The sequence below is a fragment of the Phyllobates terribilis genome, unplaced genomic scaffold, assembly GCF_046119375.1.
Source record: "Phyllobates terribilis strain yellow unplaced genomic scaffold, ASM4611937v1 Scaffold_4__5_contigs__length_816908805, whole genome shotgun sequence".
Taxonomy (NCBI): Eukaryota; Metazoa; Chordata; class Amphibia; order Anura; family Dendrobatidae; genus Phyllobates; species Phyllobates terribilis.
The window spans coordinates 647,364,742-647,391,891 of NW_027362764.1; positions in this window are offsets into that span (position 1 = coordinate 647,364,742).

A 27,150-nucleotide genomic window follows, 5' to 3' on the forward strand; every position below is an offset into this window, starting at 1 on the left:
ACTCTCCCTGTGTACGTTTTATTGGAAACTTAAATACTATTTTAATCAGCATGTTTACATTTTCCCTTAATCATGGATCTTTGGCTTTCATCATAATTCATCCTATGGCCCTAATATTAGTTCTTATATGCTAAAGAAAAAAAATCTAGAAAATTAATTTGCAGATGTCATCCTTGTTATCACAGCTTTGCCATTACAATAAGCCTAGAAATTAGCAGAAAACCTAATTATTTTAGATGTTTTTTAAAGGTTTCCTTCCCAGCTGCTAAAACCAAGTCAACCAGATGGTCATATTTAATTGAAAATATGGTGCATAAGCTTCCCGACAAAGCACCTGGTCTGTTGTGCAGCATTTTTCCCAGTAGCAAATATTGTAGTGCTCATCCCATTTTCTCAATTATATAGTATGGGATTAAGACTTAATCCTCAGATCTTCTTAAGTAAAAGATCGAGGACAATACATTGCTTAGATTCCCCATTCCACAGACAATCTAGGAAGAAAGTACACATAAATGTGATTTGAATAAAATGAGAGATAAACTAGTTAATATGAGTTTCTTTTATTATCTCATCAATTTATTTAGTTCATTATTCACTAAAGTTTATAAAAAATTAAGTCTTAAATATAAAATAACTACCATTTTTTTTTTCATTTTAGCTTCATCAAACGATGAATGTCTTTGCAGAGGATTTAAAGCTCTGCATCAGGGAAATGAAGCCTAAGAAATTATTAACACAGAGTTTTTATCAAGATATTTATACTAACTGAGGTTGATTTGTTGCCTATGACTTATTTTTGTATTTCATGCATTTTTTAGAAAATGGTGTCAATTTTTTTTTATATCATGATATGAAACTGAAAAAACAAAATCAGTGATCTTGCAATTTTCACACTGGCCACTGTTTTTTTTTTAGACTCATACTTCATGTCATTTCAGGAAGTTTTCTGCAAGGCTTTTTGCAGAAAAGGCAGGATTACAATAACTGATGGCATCTTTATATACAGCTGATAACACAGGATCCACCAATCACAACAGGTGATGTTACGGTTGACTTTTTTCTCCCTCCCTTCACAATGACTTTTACAAATACTAGTTAGATGCTTCAATACAAAAGATAGGGTCTGATTCTCTTAATTTCTTCTTGTTCTTTGAGTACATGTGTTGTTTCCTGAAACAACAAAATGTTAGAGTCTATAAAGGCCCCAGTGACCAGTGTGAAAATTGCATTATTTATCATTTATACTATTTAAAAAGATTGTGCTATGGACAAAAAGTCATTGGTCATATATATATATATATGTACACTGTATATACATTTAACCCAAAAACCTGATTTAAATAATAGAACATTTTCTGAACACACATACCCTTTAAGGAAATTTCTCTAACAAGTATTCCATGTATGTATATACACTCAATATCTGGATATTATCTTTTTGACAATTGAATATGCCTTTTCAACATTTAATTCTCTAGATTCTTATAAGAAAAGTGTGTAAAAAAGACAAAATATTTTTTTTCCAGTAATGCATCTCTTTTGTAGGAAACACCATATTAATGGGACATTAACATGTTGACCGGTTTAATAGTGGCGCTAGTCACTACTCACGGATAAGCCGAGAGGCTGGGTAGTCAAGAGGTCCGAGGTCAAAAGCCAAGAGAGTGCATCATAGTCAGAGGGGTGAGACGAAGGCGTAGTCAAGTCTCAGTCTGAGGCCAGAATTCCAAGAAGGTAGCGGATCATGACAAAAGGGCTAGGCTAACGGTTGGTCAAGACAAATCCAAGGTCGAGCAGCAAAGATCAGAATACCAGACAAGCAGCACAGAGCAAGCACACGCCTCATGAGCAAAGCTACAATTGGCAGCAATCAAAGGCAGAAAGCTGGTTAAATAGCCAGCTAATTACTCTGAACAAGAGACACATAGATGAAGCCCCGGCACACCCATCACCATACTGACAGTTCAGCATGCCCTATTCCTAGATTGAACGGCAGAACTGTCATTCACTGCGTCAATGAAACATTGGATAGCACTCATCGGATTTACACGCTCATGTAAGCAAACCCTTAGACTGGTTTCTGACATTATTTTTTTGGTACATGCACTATCTGTTATTTTTATGGATAGATCATGGATCCATTTAGATGAATCTACCTTTTCATACGACACAGCTGTCATCCATGTGCTGTTTATGTTTTACTGTTTAATTGTTACTAGAAGCTAATTTTCCTTTTTACATACATGAAAAAAGGATGCAACAAGGATTGTAAAAACTGATCAAAAGGGGATCCAGAAAAATAATACTGACCATTTTCACCTATGAGAAAAAAAGAAAGCGTGAAATCAGCCTTAGGGTTTTAAAAGAGTCTATCTATTTAACTTATTCCTGTGTCAAGTACAGACATAGCAACTATAGAGTTAATCCTCATCAAAGTGTCCTTTAAATAGTTCTTTTTAGATGCTGTGATAAATTATTAATCCACAATCACTGGCGTATAATGCAGATAAAATAATTTTTGGGGAAGGTTTGACTACTGTGAACCCCACTGATGAGCACAACAAAGAGTCTGAAATGTATGCTAGATATAATTTTTTGGGGTGCAACTTGGAGATTGTTTAAAGCTGAAATAGAATGAGAATTTTTTTTATTATCATTATTCTATTTAATTTCAATGTTTACTAAATGCACTAGCATACCATCTAATCAGGGGCGTACATAGAAGTCACATGGCCCCATAGTGGGAGTCCTTATTGGGTCCCCACGCAAAAAAAATATACAGCGTGGTCACAGAAATTTATAGCTAACATCTTTGCAGCCCTTACAAAGTAATTTTGCTCCTATTCAAGCCAATTATTGTTCTCATGCACTAAGATATGCCCCCAAACACAGTATAATACCCCCACAATAAATTCCTTCACATTATCCTCTTCAGCAACAATATCATGACCCTACAGTACTCAACACACAGTGTGATGGCTCTGACACAGCATAATTGGCCCCCTCATAGACCTTCAAACAGTATAATTGGCCCCCATGTAGCCCTCCAAACATTATAATTGACCTCCATACAGTTTGATGGCTCCACACATAGCCCTGCAAATAGAATAATGGCCCCAACATAGTCTTCCAAATAGCATAATTTTCCCCAACATAACAGTATAATACCCTCCACAATGCACTCATAGATTTAAATAAAAATATATACTGACCTCTCCACATTCCCTCGCTGCTCCAGTCTCTGCAGCTGTGGTCTTAAGCTCTACACAGCCAGCGCAATGTAGTAACATAATCGCACCCGCTGTGCTGACACGTCAGAATTAAGATGAACAGTGAGAATAATGGAGGAGGGAGCTGATGGCTCTCTGTTCCATCATTGCTTTCAACTGTATCTGTATCCAGGAGGCAGATACAGTTGAAAATATGATGCCGGGCAGAGGGGGGGCCCAGGACCACGCTTCCACCAGTCCCTCCAACTCACGGGCCCCATAGTGGCTGCCTGATCTGCCGCTATTATTGATACGCCACAGCTTTTATTAATAAATGCAAAATTAACCTAGTTTTGTTATCAGGATATGATGAGAATGCCACAGCAGTATTTGCAAAAATAGCCATCAGTAAACTATACATTTAAATTACATATAAATTGCACTAAATTACATTACAGTACAGACCAAAAGTTTGGACCCACCTTCTCATTTAAAGATTTTTCTGTATTTTCATGACTATGAAAATTGTACATTCACACTGAAGGCATCAAAACTATGAATTAACACATGTGGAATTATATACTTAATAAAAAAGTGTGAAACAACTGAAAATATGTCTTATATTCTAGGTTCTTCAAAGTAGCCACCTTTTGCTTTGATGACTGCTTTGCACACTCTTGGCATTCTCTTGATGAGCTTCAAGAGGTAGTCACCGGAAATGGTCTTCCAACAATCTTGAAGGAGTTCCCAGAGATGCTTAGCACTTGTTGGCCCTTTTGTCTTCACTCTGCGGTCCAGCTCACCCCAAACCATCTCGATTGGGTTCAGGTCGGGTGACTGTGGAGGCCATTTCCGGTGACTACCTCTTGAAGCTCATCAAGAGAATACTTATTTTATAGCATAATTACCAAAGTACTTTTAAAAGCATGGAAGTGTGACATCGTGTACATATACATGTTTTTCAGGATGTTCTAGTAAATTTTAGGGTTTTTAAGATTCCAATATGGACATGTGCTCAGTTTCCCTTTTTTTTCTTAGCTGATGAAGATGAATCTTGGCTGTCATCTCATTTCTGATTTTTAGCTTTGAAGTTTTAAGTAAAAAAGATTTTTTAAAAAGTAGACAAAATAAATGTTCAGCTTTCTTTTAAAACTTGTTGCTTATTATCTCTCTCTCCCACCCGCTGATTTATTGGCAAATATTTGAAATATTCTAGGACGTGTTAGGCAACTCTGCTAATGTCAAAACCATCTGTGAAGATAAGTTTCTAATTGGAAAGCTTTTTTCGACTTGATGGCAGAAAATTACATTAAGTCGTCACAGCCTTCCTAGAAAAGAGTAATGAAAAGAAAACATACCAGACTGCTTTAATACCTGGATAAGAAAAAAAAATCTGATTCACTGCTCATGCTTTAAGCTGCTGTTCTGTAATGAATGGAAACCTGATATCGTTCATCAAAAAACGTGACAGAACTTTTTGAAATAGCTTACATTTTATTAGAGCATGCACATATAGTAAAGCGTCTCATTGCTGATAGAATCCAATCTTATTGGATGTATATATTCTAATGGATCTACAAAAGTGATTATTAAAGTAATAAAAAAATTGCAAAAACATAGTTTGGTTTCATACATACAATTTTGCTGTTCAGTTATGTTTTCAATGGTGTTTTTGCAGCATTTTTTATGTTTAAATTCTATAACTAAATATTGTAAGAATAGATGAGTGAAACAATTCGTAAAGGATCAAGCTCAACTCAAATTTACTGAAATTTACCGTTTCACTTAGAATTTGAACATTTGAAGATTCAATCCGCAGTTCACAAAAAAAAGTCCTGTCCGGCACCATTTTCCACATTGCTGAAGCATCAGAGAGCATGTTAATGTTGTCTTGCATTGCTGGACAGGCCTCCCCATAATGCCCTGCAGCTATGACATCTTATGGATTAGCAAGGACCTCTCTTGCCTGTAGAGTGTAAGCTCTTATGGTCAGTAGAATCGTTTCTCTCTCTCTACTGTAAAGTGTAAGCTCATATGGTCAGCAAGGTTTTCTCCCTCTCTTTTCTCTCCCACATGTATTTTCCAATTACAAGTTTTCCAGTATTAAGAATCGCACAAATTTTACCTGAGAATCTAATTTTTTTTTGGAAAATGAAGCGAAGTTGGCAAAATTGAATTTTAAGATTCACTCATCTATAATAGTAAGACCTACAAAAACAAAGTTTTTCTTTTTTGAATTTTTGTGATCTGCATTTTTTCCAAATGGCGCATGATGTAGGCCTAATATTTGTTAAACAATTTTGTCTGTAATCTTCTCTATTGGACTTTGACATGTAAAAAATGCACGTGCAAAGCATCAAAATATTAAAAATATTTGAATACATTAAAAAAAAGTTCTGTGTGAAGGAGCCTGAAAGCTATGTTCCCAAGTAGCAAAAATGCAGCAGATTTTCCATTGCATATAAGTTTGTGGAATATCTTCTGCATTTTACAGTGACAGCATAGTAATGAGATGTTAAGAAATCTTATGCCCAATCAAGCACTCTGAGCGAAAAATATCTAAGTGGCGAATTTGAGATCAGCAGCATGTCTATTTATTCTATCGGTCTTTGTTGCGAAACACCTTCCCCCTGCATCTTCTTCAAAATGATATCCAGAGTGATAAATACTGCTGTGGGTATCACTGTGAGAACCTCTGCTAGGGAACATAGCCTAAACAACAAAAAAAAACAATAACCATGAATGTTTTTAAAATAATTATTTTTATTCAATCAAACCCCATAATCAAATAACAACATAAGTTCTGATAAACTGAATGTGGATAGGCAAAAGCATTTTTGCAGTCATTTATGAGAAAATGGATATGGTCCTTAAGGAGTTAAAAACCTTTTATATTACTTTTAAGAATCTTTCACATTCTTCTTGAATTAAAATGTTTTTACCTAAAATTTTATTATGCCTTTTACATTGTAAAACATCGGATGCACTCCGACCAATGGGGCAGTGGACGTCCGATTTTTTCCTTGTATCAAGTCTGTCCGAGGAAAATAATCACAGCATGCTCGATTTGCATCCAATATTTGAATCACACTTGGTCATACAAGTCAATCAGTCTGTGGAAAAAATTGGTCTGAAATTGGTCCGATTTTCACGGACTGATAGAATGGATAAGATGGAGAAATTTGTTATTCCATCTTCTCCTCATCTGGATAACACTATTATCACATTATGATCAGAGTCTGGTCAGAGTTTGATCAGAACGTGATTAGCATAATTGGACTGATTTTCTCGGATGAGAGAAAAAACAGTTGTGTGACCCAAGCCTAAAAATAATAGCTCTACTATTTGGGTTAGACTAGGTGCACACTAGCCCTAAGAATTCAGTTTTCTGTCCTGTTATAAGAACAGAAAAATGCAATTTATGGAGGAAACAGGTCTATCACGTGACATGCACAAATGGCACTTAACGGACCTCATTAACTTTACTGGGTTTCTGATAGGATGTCCATCATTTTAACAAAAACAGTAGTGCTGGCTCCAACTTAGGTGGTAACAGAGTCATACTCTTTTTGGTCTCAATACTTGGGATTTAGCTTCAAGGTTGTACTGAAAAAAGTTTTCATTTGTGCCATGGAAATATCCAAACAGCAGTAATAATTATAGATTGTGCAAATCAAAATCTAAGGGTAACTTAGCTTGTGCGGTATTACATTTGCATCTGTGTATTTAATGCACTGCTTATGCAACCTGTGCTACAAAAATTTGGTTTTGAAAACGTTTAAATCATGCAAAGAAATGTTTTGTTTTATCTAAAATTATTTTAATGAAGTATCTGTAAAAACAGTTTGTGCACCAGCTGCTTTGTGTATTCTGCTTTTCAGGCTTGATTTATGAGTCGATGTTTAAGTTTGCATAACTATAATAATGCATTTGCTTATGGAAATAAAGAAACATGGAGACAACAAAACTCCTGAAGCATGATGTGCACTTGTTTTCACTCCATCTTGTGCCCATTTACTCTTGGCATTAATAATACAGTGTCAATTTTGTTTGTTTGTTATTTTATGCATTCTAAGAAGTCAGTTTATGGTTGCAGAAATCATCCACTTATGGGTACAGCAAGACAGTGTGGCGATGGTATGGTGACTGCGCAGCCTATGCTGCACCCACCCATGGTGGTCCTATGGCTGCATGATTATGAAACACATTCATGCAGCAATTGCCCATCACAGTGGGTGGAGTTTCAGTTGGAAGCTGCTAGCCGCACTGTTTGACTATAGTTTCAAGAGGAAATCTACCTAAATCAATCTTTCATTCAACATTTATCACCTCCCTAGAGCTTTGTAAATAGTGCGGTGGAGTATATAACCACTGATCTATTCATTGTTTATAGGAGTGGAGTTCTTGCATGTGGACTATTGCTCCCATAGATCCTTAAAAATAAGTGGAATGGTGGTCACACCACCATTCACTTAGGATTTTTGCACCCCTTTTTGTTGGATCAGTGGGGTTCCCAATGATTGGACTTGACTTATCATACATTAATCAGACATCCTGTGAATAAGTGATATATATCATTCAACTCCTTAAGGCCCCCTGCAAATACTGCATTTCATAATGCATCCAGCATTTCACCTTAGTTTTAATATGGTGTTTTACAAAGAACAACTTCAGTTTTTGTCTCAGACAGATAAAGACACCAGCCTTGATGCTAAACCACATTTGTGATCTGGCCCTGTACTTTTCTATCTACTGTACCTGTTGCAGATACTGCTACTGTATTTGTGCAGAACTACAAGAATTCAGCTTGAAAACAAACCTTCTTCTGAAATCTTCATATGTGCCTCTGCAGTCGAGTTCAAGCTATCTGATCCACTTCATGTGAGTACTGGTGCATAAAAACAATCTAGAAATGGTGTTTCAAGAGTGCCTTATACTTGCAGCCTAGTTATGGAGTCAGAATAATAACCAATGCATTTTTAAATCAGTTTTGGCATCAGTTCTAATTTGTATAGTTGCATAAAACTGAGCCTGATGCAGTGGATATATGTGTTCGAGGTTTATCCTCAAGCTATAAATTACTTAGAGTTTAGTAATAACTTAGCCTTCTCACTTAAAATGGACCTTAAAGTGATTGGCCAATTCTTTTTAAGTTCTTTTCATGTGAAGTAAGTGCCACAGATAAGCTATTTTGTAAATACTTTGCTTTCCAAAATCCTTCTGTAACTTGAACTACTTTCCTGGTCACATGAGCTCGGGATGAGAGTGCTCTTACTTCCTATGATGTCATATCAGATTATCCTTGACTTCCTGTTCATTAATCTGATGTGACAGTCATGTGACTTTTATGCTGTGCATGGGAGGAGCTTTATTCAGCAGAGCTCACTGCTTCTGTGTATATGGCTGCAGATACAGTTCTCCCATCTCCCTCCTGCACATTTGTCCCTCTATAGCTCTCCCTTGTATCTGCATACATACAGTAGAGTATATATATTTATATTCCAATTATTTATATTCCTTAACATTCCTATCTTCATTAACTCGGTATGTTTGTAAGCTGACCCTGCACGACCTCCCGTTTACCACTTTCCTATTCTTTATGACCAGCCTGTTTTACTTTGCCTGTGTTTATATCCTGCATCTGGCTCAATTTATAATTAATCTAATTATCTGATAAAGATTGGATAGAGACCTCTACTCTCTGCTTCACACCTGAATGCATTTGTTAGCACATACATTGTGAGTATTGAGTCTGTCGACGTAGTCTGTGCAGTGTATCACGCAAGTGTGTCAGACAAATGTGATGCATGAATTAGACCTGAATTGAACCTGAAGGGAACTGAAGGAAACTGGATGCACAAAGTAAACAATGTTTTTGTCTGTTTTCACTCTCTCCCCTATAGTCCTTCACTTTCTACTAACCCTCCTAATCCCTACACCTAGTAAGGAACTAGTCAACTCACCCTCCATGCTCCCCATCCATCTCACCTCCTCCTCAGAACTGTTCTTCAACATTCAATCCTGTGTTTCCAAACACAGACAAACCACCTCATGCCCTGTTCTGCTCCCTCCTGACAACACTTTCTACGGTCCTCCTCACTGCCGGTGATATCTCTCAAAATCCTGGTCCTCCTCAACACATCTCCGCGGTCACTTCCACTTCCTATCCATGATCTAGCACAAACTCTCGCAACCTTTCTAACCTTAAACCCATTTGCTCAGCCCCCACTTTCCCAGTCCCAGCAACTGGAGCTCTATGAAACGCTCACTATGTCTGCAACAAACTATCCTACATCCATGATCATTTCATTACTAACAAAGTTTCCTTCCTCGGCATCGCCAAAATCTGGCTCACACCCTCTGACACAGCCTCCCCAGCTACACTTTAGTATGATGGATTCAATTTCCCACACCCCCCGCCCCATCAGCATGCATGGTGGAGAAGTTAGTTTTCTCCTGTCAGATAACTGCTCCTTCACCCAAATTCCACTACCCAACTCCATTACTCTCCCCTCTTTTGAGGTGTAATATGTGTGCATCTACTCCCTCTCCAATTTCCAACTGGCTGTCATTTACCGCCCCCCCCCCCAGGGCCAGCCACCACTTTCTTCAACCATTTCACCACCTGCCTGTTTCACTTACTTGCTGCTGATATCCCCAATCATCATGGGCGACTTCAACATCCCCATTGACACTCCCCACTCACCTGTCTCTAAGCTATCTGTCACTCCCTCCTTTGGCCTTGCTCAATGGTCTTCTGCAGCCACTAACAAAGATAGCCACACACTGGACCTTAACTTAACCTGCCTCTGTTCCCTATCTAACTTCTCTAACTCACATCTCCCTCATTCTGACCACAACCTATTTACATTCTCTGCCCTCTCCTCTCCAGGTCCACAATCCCCACTTCACAAACTTTCACACCTTCGCAGAAATCTCAAACATCTTGACCTACGCTCACTCTCTGAATCCCTTCTCCCTCTTACAGACAAAAGTTCCTTACGTGATGCAGATGCTACTGACTAGTGTTGAGCCACCCCCGTAGTGTTCGGGTTCGGTTCGTCGAACACCGGGATGTTCATGGAACTGTTCCTCAAACACATTAGAACAACGTCGAACACCATTAAAACCAATGACAGGCAAACAAAAACACATAGAAACACATAGAAAACACATAGAAAACACATTCAAAGGTGTCCAAAAGCTCACAAACTGCTCAGAAGACACTCTCTTTAAAAAAGCCGGCCGGCAATTCAGCAGCGGCACACACCGGTACCCGACAATTTAGAATAGAAAGAATAGAGCATCACACATAGATTAGATACATAGAAACATGTCAGTCACATATATAAGAAGAACAGTGATAGTGTTGATTACTGTACTTGTCATTTAGTGTTAAAATAAAGGATTTATTAAAAAAAAAATTGGCGTGGGGTTCCCCGTAATTTTAGTCTCTAGCGGAGGTTAATCAGATGGCTGGGGCAGATGTTTGAAGACTGGGAAGGGGGTAATACCCACGGAGCTTCCCATGCTACTAATATCAGCCCCCAGTTGAATACCTAGCCTTTACTAGGTATTAAAATGGGGGACCCCCCAAAAAAATGACGTGGGGTCCCCCCTATTTTAATAGCTAGCAAAGGCTACGCAGACAGCTGGGGGCTGATATTAATAGTCCAGGAAGGGTGCCATGAATATTGGCCCCATCCCAGGCTAGAAACACCAGCCGTCAGCCGCCCCAGAAATGGCGCATCCATAGGATGCGCCAATTCTGGCACTTAGCCTCGCTCTTCCCACTGCCCTGTAGCGGTGGCAGTGGGGTAATAGGGCAGGGGTTGATGTCAGCTTATAATGCCAGCTGACATCAAGCCTAGGTTAGTAATGGAGAGGCGTCTATAAGACACCCCCATTACTAACCCCATAGTCAAAGTTAAAAAAAAAACACAAACACCCAGAATAAAGTCCTTTAATTGAAATAAACACACAATTCTTTATTGTTCTAAATTAAACCATACTTACCATCACGCCCATTCCAGCTGAAGCCAATGTCTTCTGCAATAAAAGTAAAATAATAAACCAACATCATCCTTATCTTTCCATGGTTCCCACGATGGCTCCAGCTCTGCTACATTCACATGAGAGGCTGGATCACAGCTGAAAGCTGCCATCCAGCTTGCCATGCCGCAGACACTGAGAAGTGCAGGCATGCTTGCGCTCCTCAGTGTCTGGCTGTGGCGGCATAAAGATGAGCCGAGGTCATGTCCAATGAACTCAGCTCACCACATGCACGTCACTGACAACGTGGGAAAATTCTCCTGCGCTTGCAGTGAGCGTGGGAGAATTCTCCTGCTGAAGCGCTGAGAGCAGGAGAATTTTCCCACACTGTCAGTGATGTGCATGAGGTGAGCTCATGTCCAATGCATTGAGATGACAGGCTGGATCGCAGCTGAACGCTGCCATCCAGCTTGTCATCCTTCAGAGACACTGCAGAGCGCAAGCATGCCTGCACTCTGCAGTGTCTATGAAGTATGGCATGCTGGATGACAGCGCTCAGCTGCGATCCAGCCTGTCAACTCAATGCCATCCCACCGTGGGAGAATTCTCCTGCGGAAGCGCTGAGTGCAGGAGAATTCTCCCACGCTGTCAGTGACGTGCATAAGGTGAGCTGAGTTCATTGGACATGACCTCGGCTCATCTGGATGTCGTCACAGCCAGACACTGCAGAGCGCAAGCATGCCTGCGCTTCTCAGTGTCTGCGGCTTGGCAAGCTGGATGGCAGCTTTCGGCTGCAATCCATCCTGTCATGTTAATGTAGCAGAGCTGGAGCCCTCCTGGGAACCATGGAAAGGTTAGGATGAGGTTGCTTTATTATTTTACTTTTATTGCAGAAGACATTGGCTTCAGCTGGAATGGGCGTAATGGTAAGTATGGTTTAATTTAGAACATTAAAAAATTGTGTGTTTATTTCAATTAAAGGACTTTATTCTGGGTGTTGTGTTTTTTTAAATACTTTACTAGAAATTCATGGCGGTCATGTCTAATATTGGCGTGACCCCATGAATTTCGGGCTTAGGGCCAGCTGATAATGCCAAGCTGGCCCTAACCCCTTTATTACCCAGTGAGCCACTGCACCAGGGCCCTGGATGAGTTGGGTACAGCGCCAGAAGATGGCGCTTCTATGAACGCGCCATTTTCTGGGGTGGCTGCTGACTGCAATTTGCAGCAGGGAAGGGGGGGCCCAGAAAGCTTGGGCCTCCCTGCGCTGCAGATTCCAGCCCCCAGCTGCCTAGATGTACCTGGCTGGAGACAAAAATAGGGCGAAGCCCCACGTATTTTTTTTTTTAATTACAGTATTTCATGAAATTCATGAAATTATTTAAAAAAAAGGGCTTCCCTATATTGTTGAGTCCGGCCGGGTACAAATAGGCAGCTGGTGGTTGGGGGCAGCCCGTTCCTGCCTGCTGTACCTGGCTGGACACAAAAATAGGGCGAAGCCCAACGGCAATTTTTTTTAAATTATTTCATGAAATTCTAGAAATAATTAAAAAATGGGCTTCCCTGTATTTTTATTTCCAGCCAGGTACAAATAGGCATCTGGGGGTTGGGGGCAGCCCGTTCCTGCCTGCTGTACCTGGCTGGACACAAAAATATGGTGAAGGCTATGTCAAATTTTTGGTGAAAAATTCAATAAAAAAAAAAACACATTTAGGGACTGCATATTTATTAACCCCTCCACGTGATGGGTTAATAAAGATGCAGTCTCTAAATTATTATTTTTTTAAATTATTTTTTAATTAATTTTTCTCCAAAATTTTGACTTGGGCTTCGCCATATTTTTGTATGCCAGCCAGGTACAACATCCAGGAATGGGCTGCCCCCAACCACCAGATGCCTATTTGTACCTGGCCGGACACAACAATATAGGTAACCCTTTTTTTATATTATTTCATGAATTTCATGAAATAATTAAAAAAAAAAAACGATGGGCTTCGCCCTATTTTTGTGTCCAGCCAGGCACAACTAGGCAGCTGGGGGCTGGAGTCCGCAGCGCAGGGAGGCCCAAGCTTTCTGCCCCCCGCGCTGCAAATTGCAGTCCGCAGCCACCCCAGAAAATGGCGCGTTCATAGAAGCGCCATCTTCTGGCGCTGTACCCAACTCATCCAGGGCCCTGGTGCAGTGGCTCACTGGGTAATAAAGGGTTTTTATTGCCAGCTTGGCATTATCAGCTGGCCTAAGCCCGAAATTCATGGGGTCACGCCAATATTAGACATGACCGCCATGAATTTCTAGGAAAGTATTTAAAAAAACAAAAACACCCAGAATAAAGTCCTTTAATTGAAATAAACACACAACTTTTTAATGTTCTAAATTAAACCATACTCACCATCACGCCCATTCCAGCTGAAGCCAATGTCTTCTGCAATAAAAGTAAAATAATAAAGCAACCTCATCCTTACCTTTCCATGGTTCCCAGGACGGCTCCAGCTCTGCTACATTGACATGACAGGCTGGATCACAGCCGAAAGCTGCCATCCAGCTTGCCATGCCGCAGACACTGAGAAGCGCAGGCTTGCTTGCGCTCTGCAGTGTCTGGCTGTTACAGCATGCAGATGAGCCGAGGTCATGTCCAATGAACTCAGCTCACCTCATGCACGTCACTGACAGCATGGGAGAATTCTCCTGCGCTCAGCGCTTCAGCAGGAGAATTCTCCCATGCTGGGATGGCATTGAGTTGACAGGATGGATCGCAGCTGAGCGCTGCCATCCAGCATGCCATTGCTCATGAGCTCACCTCATGCACGTCACTAACAGCGTGGGAAAATTCTCCTGCGCTCAGCGCTTCAGCAGGAGAATTCTCTCACGCTCACTGCAAGCACAGGAGAATTTTCCCACGCTGTCAGTGACGTGCATGAAGTGAGCTCAGTTCATTGGACATGACCTCGGCTCATCTTTATGCCGTCACAGCCAGACACTGAGGAGCGCAAGCATGCCTGCTCTTCTCAGTGTCTGCGGCATGGCAAGCTGGATGGCAGCTTTCAGCTGCGATCCAGCCTGTCATGTGAATGATGTTGGCTTATTATTTTACTTTTATTGCAGAAGACATTGGCTTCAACTGGAATGGGCGTGATGGTAAGTATGGTTTAATTTAGAACAATAAAGAATTGTGTGTTTATTTCAAGTAAAGGACATTATTCTGGGTGTTTGCGTTTTTTTTTAACTTTGACTATGGGGTTAGTAATGGGGGTGTCTTATAGATGCCTCTCCATTACTAACCTGGACTTGATGTCAGCTGGCATTATAAGCTGACATCAACCCCAGCCCTATTACCCCACTGCCACCGCTTCTGGGCAGTGGGAAGAGCGAGGCTAAGTGCCAGAATTGGCGCATCCTATGGATGCGCCATTTCTGAGGCGGCTGACGACTGGTGTTTCTAGCCTGGGAGGGGGCCAATATTCATGGCACCCTTCCTGGGCTATTAATATCAGCCCCCAGCTGTCTGCCTAGCCTTTGCTAGCTATTAAAATAGGGGGGACCCCACATCATTTTTTGGGGGGTCCCCCATTTTAATAGCTAGTAAAGGCTAGGTATTCAGCTGGGGGCTGATATTAGTAGCCTGGGAAGCTCCGTGGGTATTATCCCCTTCCCAGGCTTCAAACATCTGCCCAAGCCATTTGCTTAACCTCCGCTAGAGACTAAAATTACGGGGAATCCCACGCCAATTTTTTTTTTAATAAATCCTTTATTTTAACACTAAATGACAAGTACAGTAATCAACACTACCACTGTACTTCTTATATATGTGACTGACATGTTTCTATGTATCTAATCTATGTGTGATGCTCTATTCTTTCTATTCTAAATTGTCGGGTACCGATGCTGAATTGCCGGCCGGCTTTTTTAAAGAGACGGTGCATGAAAACGCTATTATTTTTTGCAATAAATCCTTTAACACTAAATGACAATTACAGTAAGCAACACTGTCACTGTACTTCTTATATATGTGACTGACATGTTTCTATCTATCTAATCTATATGTGATGCTCTATTCTTTCTGTTCTAAATTGTCGGTACCGGTGTTTGCCGCTGCTGAATTGCCGGTTTTTCATGTTTCACTGTGAGCACTGTTCCCATCGATTTGGGCAACCACTGTAATGCCACAACCCCCATGGCTGTGGCATTACAGTGAGTGGCAGACAATCCCTGCATGATTGGTGCTCTAAATAGCGCCAGACATGCAGGACATGCTTTTGGTGAACGAACAGTTATCGAACATAACCTCGAACAGCCAAATTTTTTGCAAATCGTTCATGTTCGTCGAACGACTCGAACACCGCCCAAAACAGCTCGAATTTGAGATTGGCGAACAGTTCTAGTTGAACACCACTCATATCTACTACTGACGCATTATATAATAGCACAACAGCTGCACCTCTCGATTCGGTCACCCCCCTCACACATACCAAAGCTCGCACAATCAACAGACAACCCTGGCACATCAACCTGACTAAAGAACTGAGACTGGCTTCCAGGGTTGCTGAACGAGATCTTCATTGCATTCAATCAGTCCCTCAGTATTTTCAAGTCCACACTTACTGCAGAAAAACAAACCTACTTTTCATCTCTCATATCCTCCCTGTCTCACAACTCTAAACAGTTATTCAACACTTTCAAAACTTTTTGTTGTGCTGACAACAAAATCACACAAAAATCATCAATGGAAATCAAATTTATTTACCAATGGAGGCCTGCATTTGGAGTCACCCCCAAAATTAAAGTAGAAAAACAAACTACAGGCTGATCCAACTTTGATGTCATGTCCTTAAAACAAGTCAAATTGAGGCTCAGTATTGTGTGTGGCCTCCAAGTGCCTGTATGACCTCACTAAAATGCCTGGGCATGCTACTGATGAGGTTGCAGATTGTCTCCTGTGGGATCTCCTCCCAGACCTGGACTAAACCAACTCCTGGACAGTCTGGTGTGCAACGTGACGTTGGTGGATGGAGCGAGACATGATGTCCCAGATGTGCTCAATCGGATTCAGGTCTGGGGAACGGACGGACTAGTCCATAGCTTCAATGCCTTCATCTTGCAGGAACTGCTAACACACTCCAGCCACATCAGGTCTGGCATTGTCCTGCATTAGGAGGAACCCAGGGCCATCCGCACCAGCATATGGTCTCACTAGGGGTCTGAGGATCTCATCTCGGTACCTAATGGCAGTCAGGCTACCCCTGGCGAGCATATGGAGGGCTGTGGGGCCCTCCAAAGAAATGCCACCCCACACCATTACTGACCCACTGCCAAACCGGTCATGCTAAAGGATGTTGCAGGCAGCAGATCGCTCTCCACGGCGTTTCCAGACTCTGTCACGTCTGTCACATGTGCTCAGTATTTGTGTTGAGCCACCCCCGTAGTGTTCGAGTTCGGTTCGGTTCGTCGAACACCCGAGTGTTCGCCGAACTGTTCGTCGAACTGTTCGTTGAACACCTTCGAACACCGTTAAAACCAATGGCAGGCAAACAAAAACACATAGAAACACATAGAAAACACCTTCAAAGGTGTCCAAAAGCTGACAAACTGCTCAGAAGGCATAACTAACACATGGAAAAGTGACAAGTACATATAGTCATGCGAAAAGAAAAGAGGTGGAGGAGTAAAAGGAGGGGGAGACACAGATATAGGCATGTCATGCCCTTCTAGAATCCAAATAGTGAGAAGCCGACATGGCCAGTCTGTTCCTGCCCGTGCCACCTCCGTGTCGCCGGGTTTCTGCCAGAGCCGCGGTGGACCCTGACGGCCAGCCCCCCTCTTCCAATACTGGTGCCTGTCCGCTGGTGGGTCGAGTGAGCCCCCCTGTGGTCGAGGCAGCTCTAAGCTTTTTAATTTAAATTGTCTCTCTAATTTGAATGAATACACTTTAAATCCTTTTACAAGGATCTATTGGAGGGCAAGTCTCATGCCAGCAGCCGCGTAATTCCAGCTCCAGCAGCGTCCACTAAAGCTGCTGCAGTTAAAAAGCTTTTATAAGGATCGAGCTCGGCTGTCCACCGCAAGGCATCCTACCGCCAGTCCCAGCCCCTATGCCTTGGGGTGCCTCCTGATGCTCTTCACTGAGTATCCCGTGGTCCCGAAGCATTTCCTTTGAAAAAATTAAGTGTCCAAACTACAGGTGGTGTAGCTTGCTTAACAGCCGGGATAATCCGCTGACTAGCAGACACTGCTACTAGGCACAAAGTATTTCCTGGGCTAGATGCAGTTAAAAATTTGTAATTAGATACTCTCGCTGGATGCTGAGAAAGCATTCCATAGAGTCTCCTGGCATGCCATATATTATTCTCTTAAAAAGCTTGGGGTAGGGGTCTAGGGGACCCTTTTATAGCCAAAATCACTGCCCTGTATCGCAATACGTCACCTAGGCTGAAGATAAATGGAACTGTAGCACCCTGAGGGCTCGGTTGCTACAGAGGTATTGCACCTCACCCAGAGGTGTGATATCTCACTCTCAGGTAAGGATGGTGTGTGGATCAGGACCCGACACCTGCATGCATTACACCACATTGCCGTGGGGCAGGGTGACCAATATGCCCCTGAGATGGGCACGACAGTCCCTGTCCCTGGCTGGAGTGGGGGGAGGGAACACTGAGGAAGGGAAACCCTGTGGTGCAGGAGCAGGGAGGAAGCAGTTCCTGGGTGCATTGAGAAGGGAGTATAAAAGGTTGTCACCATCTTAGTTCAGTGCAGAGAAGTCTGAGCAGAAGTGACAGGGAGCAGGGGCTCTGAATGAGCTCTGCTCCGGAGGCGGGCCTAGTAAGAGAGGCCCAGGCCTGGAAGAGGGAGAAGGAAGGAAGAGGAGTGGAGAAGGCTCCAGGAACGAGGAACGAAGGGATCCCAGGGTTGCGGACGGGCGAGTCGCCACCGCACGCCCGAATCCACCTGCGTGGAGGGGTCAGGCCAAAGGGGGAGACCGGTCCCCGAAACTAGTGGAGGCGGGAAACGACCCTCAGCTAGAAACCGGAGGCTGTGACATTTTAAGTGGCGCAGCCCCTCGCTACTGCAGCTAGGAAGGCACCACATAGGGTCAGGGAAACTGGCGCCTAGTTTACCAAGAGGAGCCCGAGGCAGCCGGACAGAAGGGTTGGTAAGAAAGGCCAGAAAAAGGACACACAAAGGGGGTCCTGTGAAGCGCTCCAAAGTTATCTGGGAGTTGTCTGAGCCCCTCACCTGGTGAGCACAGTACGACGTGGGCAGCCGTTACCTGCAGACGTGGTCTGGATAATAAGAACTGTGAGTAAAGGCCCTGGACTGCATCACTGACTCCGTGTCGTTACTGCTGCTGCCCTGCACCATCACCCCCATCCTCCGGATACACTGCCCTGAGGCTATACTCCTCCCGTGGGGAGTTATGCTACGCTCTGCTGCACCCACAACACCAGCCTCAGCGGTCTGCCCTGCAGCTGCGGTTCACTCAGACCGCAATCCACGGGTGGCGTAGTCGGATGTTTAAACATCAAAACCACATAAATAGTTCCGCCACTGGTTTGACCGCCCTGAGCCACGGAACCGGGATGCTGCCATGGAGACTACAACCACCAGCATCCACCAAAAAGCGTCCGGCTCCGGGTGTCCCAAGGCCCAGGGGGCGCGTCAGAACATTTTCATCTCCTTTCATAATCACCAATGAGACAAGGCAGGGATGTCCTCTGTCCCCTCTCTTATACATCCTAGTGACGGAGCACCTGCTCTCATCAATTCTCCATAACCCCAATATTATGTGGATTGAGGTGGGAGGCACCGAGTACAAGTGCTCTCTATTTGCTGATGATGTCCTAGTATATATCACTCAATCACATATATCCATCCCTGCTGTTATGGCTGAAATAGATCACTTTGTTACATGGTCAAATTTTAAAATCAATGCAGCGAAGTCTGAGGCCCTCGATGTCTCCCTCCCCAAATCCATACAGGATTCCATCCAGTCCAACTTTCCCTTTGCCTGGCCCTCACAGGGTATCAAATACTTAGGAATTCCTATTCATAGAGACCTCTCCCATCTATGTTATCTTAATTTTGGGCCCTTTATTGAACAACTCCATACAGACCACGGTTGGCAAGTTAGAACTGTAAGATTCACTATGCGAACCACTGGTGTTTTGTGGAAAAGCACATGTACACTGTGTTCCAAATTATTATGCAAAAAGTGTTTAGGAGTGATAAGGGAAGAATTTGTTTGTTTGTCAGTTAAACTCATTGATGGTGATGTGTGTCATTGCTCTTTATATCACTGTAAGCAATTGCAGACACCTGTGCTAATTAGTTTGGCAGGTGTGTCCAATGAAAGGCAAGACTGCTTAAGAAGGCTGTCCCACATTATTAAGCAGCCTACATTTTCTGCCAAAATGGGAAAGAAAAAGGATGTGTCGGCTGCTGAGAAGCAACAAATTGTGGAGTGTTTAGGTCAAGGCATGACTACAATCAACATTGTGCGATGATCAGGATGAAGTGTCTTGGCAATCAAGAAGTATGTAGCTGATTCACAGTACACATGTGTGCGTGCTGATAAGGGCAAATTGAGGACTCTTTCCTACAGGCAATTACGTCAGGTTAAAAGAGCAGCGGCAAAAAAGCCTTGTCATAGCAGCAGACAAGTTTTTGAAGCTGCTGGTGCCTCCAACGTCCCCCGAACAACAAGATGCAGAGTCCTTCAGAGGTTTGCAGCTGTGCGTACGCCATCCTGTCGACCTCCTCTATCCACTGCACACAAGCAGAAACGGCTCCAGTGGGCCAAACAATACATGAGGACTGATTTCAAAACTGTTTTGTTCACGGATGAGTGCTGTGCAATGCTCGATGGTCCAGATGGATGGAGTGGAGGATGGCTGGTTTATGGACACCCCACGCAAACACGGCTACAGCGCCAACAAGGAGGAGGTGGAGTAATGTTTTGGGCTGGAATCATGGGGAGAGAGATTGTCGGCCCCTTTAGGATCCCTGAAGGGGTAAAGATGAACTCCATAATGTATGTGGAGTTTCTCAAACAGCACTTCCTGCCATGGTTCAAGAAGAAGAACCGTGTATTCCACAGCAAGAACATTTTCATGCATGACAATGCACCGTCTCATGCTGCACATAACACATCTGCATCTCTGGCTGATATGGGCATAAAAGGGGACAAACTTATGGTGTGACCACCATGCTCCCCTGACCTCTACCCCATTCAGAACCTCTGGAGCATCATCAAAAGGAGTGTCTATGATGGCGGGAGGCAGTTCACGTCTAAGCAACAGCTCTGGGAGGGTATTCTGTCCTCATGCAAAACAATTGAAGCAGAAACCATCCAAAACCTGACAAATTCAATGGACGAGAGAGTTCAGAAGCTCCTTTCGAACAAGAGGTCCTATGTGCAAATGTAACATCACCTAGAATAAAGTTTTGAGTTGAAAACTGTTTGATTTCAGTTTCTAATAACCTGCTAATGCTTATAATTTCAAAAATTACCATTTTTTTGGTCTTTATTAAAATGAAAAGGTTGATCGAAGAGTGTGGGGGATCTAAGAGTGTGGCAACCCAGTAGTCAGGATTACTTCGAATTCTGACAATCTGAGGGTCATGTTGCAGGTAGTGCAGCAAGAAGGCACTTATGTGTCTTGCGCGTCTCGGAGCCCCAAAATAATTTTCCGGGCTAGATGCAGCTAAAAATTATTATTCATTTTAAATCTGGTGGAGCTTAGTATAGATGGCCTAATAGAATCAGTACTACACACTGCTACAAAGCCCAAATTATTTTCCAGCCAAATACAGATAAACATGATTAGTAATTTTAAATCTGGTGGAGCTTAGTATAGATGGCCTAATAGAATCAGTAATGCACACTGCTACAAAGCCCAAATTATTTTCCAGCCAAGATACAGATAAACATGATTAGTAATTTGAAAGCCTAAAACGGTTGGTGAGGTGATTTTAACCAATCATCAAGCTTTTACTCTCCTCAGGATGACACAGGGGTAGAAAAGTCATTTCGGATCCATGATTTGTTCATCTTTATGAACGTGAGTCTGTCTACATTATCAGTGGAGAGTAGAGATGAGCGTTGTTCTACTCGAACTGTTTGCCAATCTCAAATTCGAGCTGTTTTGGGCGGTGTTCGAGCCGTTCGGCGGACACGAACAATTTGATAAAAATTCGGCTGTTCGAGGTTATGTTCGATAACTGTTCGTGCACCAAAATCATAACTGGATTTTTTCTCAGTAATGATGAAAATTAATGTTAATACGCAGTTTGAGTGTACAGCGGGGTGGGGGGAGGGGCAGGGGATGGATCTCTGCAGGAACAATGAAGATCTCCATTTTTTTTTCTCTTTCCCGCATTTGCAGTGGGGAGGTGCAATCTGTCAGCCTATCAGCAGCGCACACACGGAGCGAAGTGCTTTTTTTCACACAAGCAAGGGCATGTGTCATTGGCAGTGTATGTCACATGTCCTTGCCCTATAAGACCAAGCCATTTTCCCCGTCGCCACCATTTTCTCACTGCTGCAGCTGCGTGTTAGACGGCACCGCTGTTGCTGTGTGCGCTATACCTTGTTAATTTCAAGCCAATTTTCGCACAAATATACAGATAGCTTGGGAGTAGGGAATAGTTGTGATTGCAGTCCTTTTAAGGACTAGGTTACAGCATTTCCTACGACTTTTATCAGGGAGGTCTGTGCTCTTAAATAGATAGGTTGTGGGAGTAAAGACTAATTGTAATTGGAGTCCTTTTCAGGACTAGGTTACATCAGTTCCTATCAGTTTTTGCCAGGCAGGTCTGTGCCAGTGCTGTGCAAGTTTTTTTCACAGCATTTGGCTGAATCTAGCAAAGCTAATCCTTTTTGGCCTATTGCAGAGTGTGTTAGTCAGTGGAGTAGCCTATCTGTGTTGCAAGATATACCACTTGTGTATAGAATACCAATTTTTTTACTGCACCTAGTGAAGTAAAATCTTTTGGGCATAGCATCATTCTATTAGTCCATCTATACTGACCTCCATCAGGTTGCAAATTAAAACTAATTTTTATCTGCATCTACAGTACCTCTGAAAAAATATTTGGGCTTCTAGCTGTGTGTGGGACTTGTTGTATTAGTCCATCTATACTGACCTCCATCAGGTTGCAAATTAAAAATAATTTTTATCTGCATCTACAGTACCTCTGAAAAAATATTTGGGCTTCTAGCTGTGTGTGGGACTTGTTGTATTAGTCCATCTATACTGAACTCCATCAGGTTGCAAACTGAATATATTTTTTTCTGCATCTACCTCTGAAAAAATATTTGGGCTTCTAGCTGTGTGTGGGACTTGTTGTATTAGTCCATCTATACTGACCTCCATCAGGTTGCAAACTGAATATATTTTTTTCTGCATCTACCTCTGAAAAAATATTGGGCTTCTAGCTGTGTGTGGGTCTTGTTCTATTATTCCATCTATACTGACCTCCATCAGGTTGCAAACTGAATATAATTTTTTTCTGCATCTAGCTCTGAAAAAATATTTGGCCTTCTAGCAGTGTGTCGGACTTTCTCTATTAGTCCATCTATACTGACCTCCATCAGGCTGCAAATTAAAACTAATTTTTATCTGCATCTACAGTACCTCTGAAAAAATATTTGGGCTTCTAGCTGTGTGTGGGACTTGTTGTATTAGTCCATCTATACTGACCTCCATCAGGTTGCAAACTGAATATATTTTTTTCTGCATCTACCTCTGAAAAAATATTGGGCTTCAAGCTGTGTGTGGGACTTGTTGTATTAGTCCATCTATACTGACCTCCATCAGGTTGCAAACTGAATATATTTTTTTCTGCATCTACCTCTGAAAAAATATAGGGCTTCTAGCTGTGTGTGGGACTTGTTGTATTAGTCCATCTATACTGACCTCCATCAGGTTGCAAACTTAATATATTTTTTTCTGCATCTACCTCTGAAAAAATATTGGGCTTCTAGCTGTGTGTGGGACTTGTTGTATTAGTCCATCTATACTGACCTCCATCAGGTTGCAAACTGAATATATTTTTTTCTGCATCTACCTCTGAAAAAATATTGGGCTTCTAGCTGTGTGTGGGACTTGTTGTATTAGTCCATCTATACTGACCTCCATCAGGTTGCAAACTGAATATATTTTTTTCTGCATCTACCTCTGAAAAAATATTGGGCTTCAAGCTGTGTGTCGGTCTTGTTCTATTAATCCATCTATACTGACCTCCATCAGGTTGCAAACTGAATATAATTTTTTTCTGCATCTAGCTCTGAAAAAATATTTGGCCTTCTAGCAGTGTGTCGGACTTTCTCTATTAGTCCATCTATACTGACCTCCATCAGGTTGCAAATTAAAACTAATTTTTATCTGCATCTACAGTACCTCTGAAAAAATATTTGGGCTTCTAGCTGTGTGTGGGACTTGTTGTATTAGTCCATCTATACTGACCTCCATCAGGTTGCAAACTGAATATATTTTTTTCTGCATCAACCTCTGAAAAAATATTGGGCTTCTAGCTGTGTGTGGGACTTGTTGTATTAGTCCATCTATACAGACCTCCATCAGGTTGCAAACTGAATATATTTTTTTCTGCACCTACCTCTGAAAAAATATTGGGCTTCTAGCTGTGTGTGGGACTTGTTGTATTAGTCCATCTATACTGACCTCCATCAGGTTGCAAACTGAATATATTTTTTTCTGCATCTACCTCTGAAAAAATATTGGGCTTCTAGCTGTGTGTGGGTCTTGTTCTATTAATCCATCTATACTGACCTCCATCAGGTTGCAAACTGAATATAATTTTTTTCTGCATCTAGCTCTGAAAAAATATTTGGCCTTCTAGCAGTGTGTCGGACTTTCTCTATTAGTCCATCTATACTGACCTCCATCAGGTTGCAAATTAAAACTAATTTTTATCTGCATCTACAGTACCTCTGAAAAAATATTTGGGCTTCTAGCTGTGTGTGGGACTTGTTGTATTAGTCCATCTATACTGACCTCCATCAGGTTGCAAACTGAATATATTTTTTTCTGCATCTACCTCTGAAAAAATATTGGGCTTCTAGCTGTGTGTGGGACTTGTTGTATTAGTCCATCTATACAGACCTCCATCAGGTTGCAAACTGAATATATTTTTTTCTGCATCTACCTCTGAAAAAATATTGGGCTTCTAGCTGTGTGTGGGACTTGTTGTATTAGTCCATCTATACTGACCTCCATCAGGTTGCAAACTGAATATATTTTTTTCTGCATCTACCTCTGAAAAAATATTGGGCTTCTAGCTGTGTCTGGGACTTGTTGTATTAGTCCATCTATACTGACCTCCATCAGGTTGCAAACTGAATATATTTTTTTCTGCATCTACCTCTGAAAAAATATTGGGCTTCTAGCTGTGTGTGGGACTTGTTGTATTAGTCCATCTATACAGACCTCCATCAGGTTGCAAACTGAATATATTTTTTTCTGCATCCACCTCTGAAAAAATATTGGGCTTCTAGCTGTGTGTGGGACTTGTTGTATTAGTCCATCTATACTGACCTCCATCAGGTTGCAAACTGAATATATTTTTTTCTGCATCTACCTCTGAAAAAATATTGGGCTTCTAGCTGTGTGTGGGTCTTGTTCTATTAATCCATCTATACTGACCTCCATCAGGTTGCAAACTGAATATAATTTTTTTCTGCATCTAGCTCTGAAAAAATATTTGGCCTTCTAGCAGTGTGTCGGACTTTCTCTATTAGTCCATCTATACTGACCTCCATCAGGTTGCAAATTAAAACTAATTTTTATCTGCATCTACAGTACCTCTGAAAAAATATTTGGGCTTCTAGCTGTGTGTGGGACTTGTTGTATTAGTCCATCTATACTGACCTCCATCAGGTTGCAAACTGAATATATTTTTTTCTGCATCTACCTCTGAAAAAATATTGGGCTTCTAGCTGTGTGTGGGACTTGTTGTATTAGTCCATCTATACTAACCTCCATCAGGTTGCAAACTGAATATATTTTTTTCTGCATCTACCTCTGAAAAAATATTGGGCTTCTAGCTGTGTGTGGGACTTGTTGTATTAGTCCATCTTTACTGACCTCCATCAGGTTGCAAACTGAATATATTTTTTTCTGCATCTAACCCAGCCAATAGTTTTGGCCTAATACCACAGTTTGGCCACTCAGCTCTGCACGGTTACCATCTATTGTTTTTTTGTGCAAACAACTCCAGAGTTGTGAATTAGTTAAGCACCAAAATGAGTGGAAAAAGGCCTGCTGCTTGTGGAAAGGGGAATAGGCGTGTTGGGAAGGGGAAAAAAGGTTGTGTCCGTGGGGTAGGTGTTAAAGCAACAGTAACATCTGCAGAAGAAAGATGTCTACTTCTTTTAGCGGACAATGTGATAAGATCCCTTTCTTACGGCCACGCCAATCGCTACAAATTGCAGATGAGGCACAAAAACAGCAGGTGCTTCAACGGATATCAAGTGCTCCTTTAAGTGGGCTCACCTCCACATCAACTTCAACATCACAAATACTCCAGTCCTCAAAGGTGTCACCCAAATCGCACTTGCTTCCTCACAGCTCCCAAATCTCCAGCTGCCCGTCTGAGTATGAGGTAGAACAGATGGTTGAGTCTGCAGAGCTGTTTACTCATACTATAGCCTGGGAATCAGAGGTCGACTCCAGCGCTTCTGTGAATCCAGACGAGGAAATGATCTGCACTGATGCCCAGAATCTTTATGAGTCGGATCCAGGACCAGACGCAGAAGGTTCTGACCATAATGTAGACCCTCATTCCCAAACTGTAACTCATGTTGGTGGAGACAATGAGGAAGACGATGATAAGACTCAAATACCTGATTGGAGCGACAACTTTAGTTTTTTGTCAGGGCAGGAACAGGTTGGCTCTGAGGACGACGGGTGTGATAACACACAGGGTGATGATGATGAGGTTGGAGATCCCACTTACTGTCAACCCACAGTCAGCCAAGAGATGAGGTCAGCAAAGGAGGTGGAGGAAGATGCTAGTGACGACGAGGTCAGGTTGCGCCTTCCTGGACAGAGACGTAGTACTGGAAGCACGTCAACAACTGCATCCTCAAACACAACTCTGCCTCTCACCACAAGTCGTGGTGGCTCTTCAGGTCGCATGGGTGCTAAGCCTTGCATAGCCTGGGCATTTTTTCAGATCTATAAAGATGACCCAACTCGTGTTATCTGTAACATTTGTCAGCAAAAGCTAAGTAGAGGCCAAAAAATACATAGTTTGAGTACTTCATGCATGAACCGGCACATGGACATGAAGCATAAGTTGCAGTGGGAAGCTCAGTGTGCTACAATGCGGCCTAGCCGGCCGGGCCAACCACCGTCTGCCATATCTTGTGCATCCGCGGCCTCTTCATCCTCTGTGACTGGGGGGACAGCAGTCACACCTGTTTTGGGGCGCAGACCTGCCACCTCTTTACCCGCAACAGCCAGCGTGATTGGCAGGCCATCATTTTCTTTGGAGGTGGTAACAGCAGCTGGTGTTGAGCGCTGTCCGACATCGATAGTACCACCTTTGGATCAAGGCAACCTAACATGTCCGCCTGCATCTTCCTCACAGACCGGCAGTTTGCCGGGGACACCCTTATCAACCCCGTCTAAGCACAATAGCCAGCCCTCGGTCCCTCAGATGTGGACAAGTAAAAGACCATTTCCTCCTAGCCATGAGAAAGCTAAGAGGTTGAATTTCACCATCTGCAAGCTCTTGGCTACAGAAATGCTGCCTTTCCGCCTGGTGGACACAGAGGATTTTCGAGACCTTATGTCCGTCACAGTGCCCCAGTACCAGATGCCCAGTCGGCACTACTTCTCAAAGAAAGGTGTGCCTGCGCTCCACCAGCATGTCGCACACAACATCACCGCTTCTTTGAGAAACTCTGTGTGTGACAGGGTGCATTTCACCACAG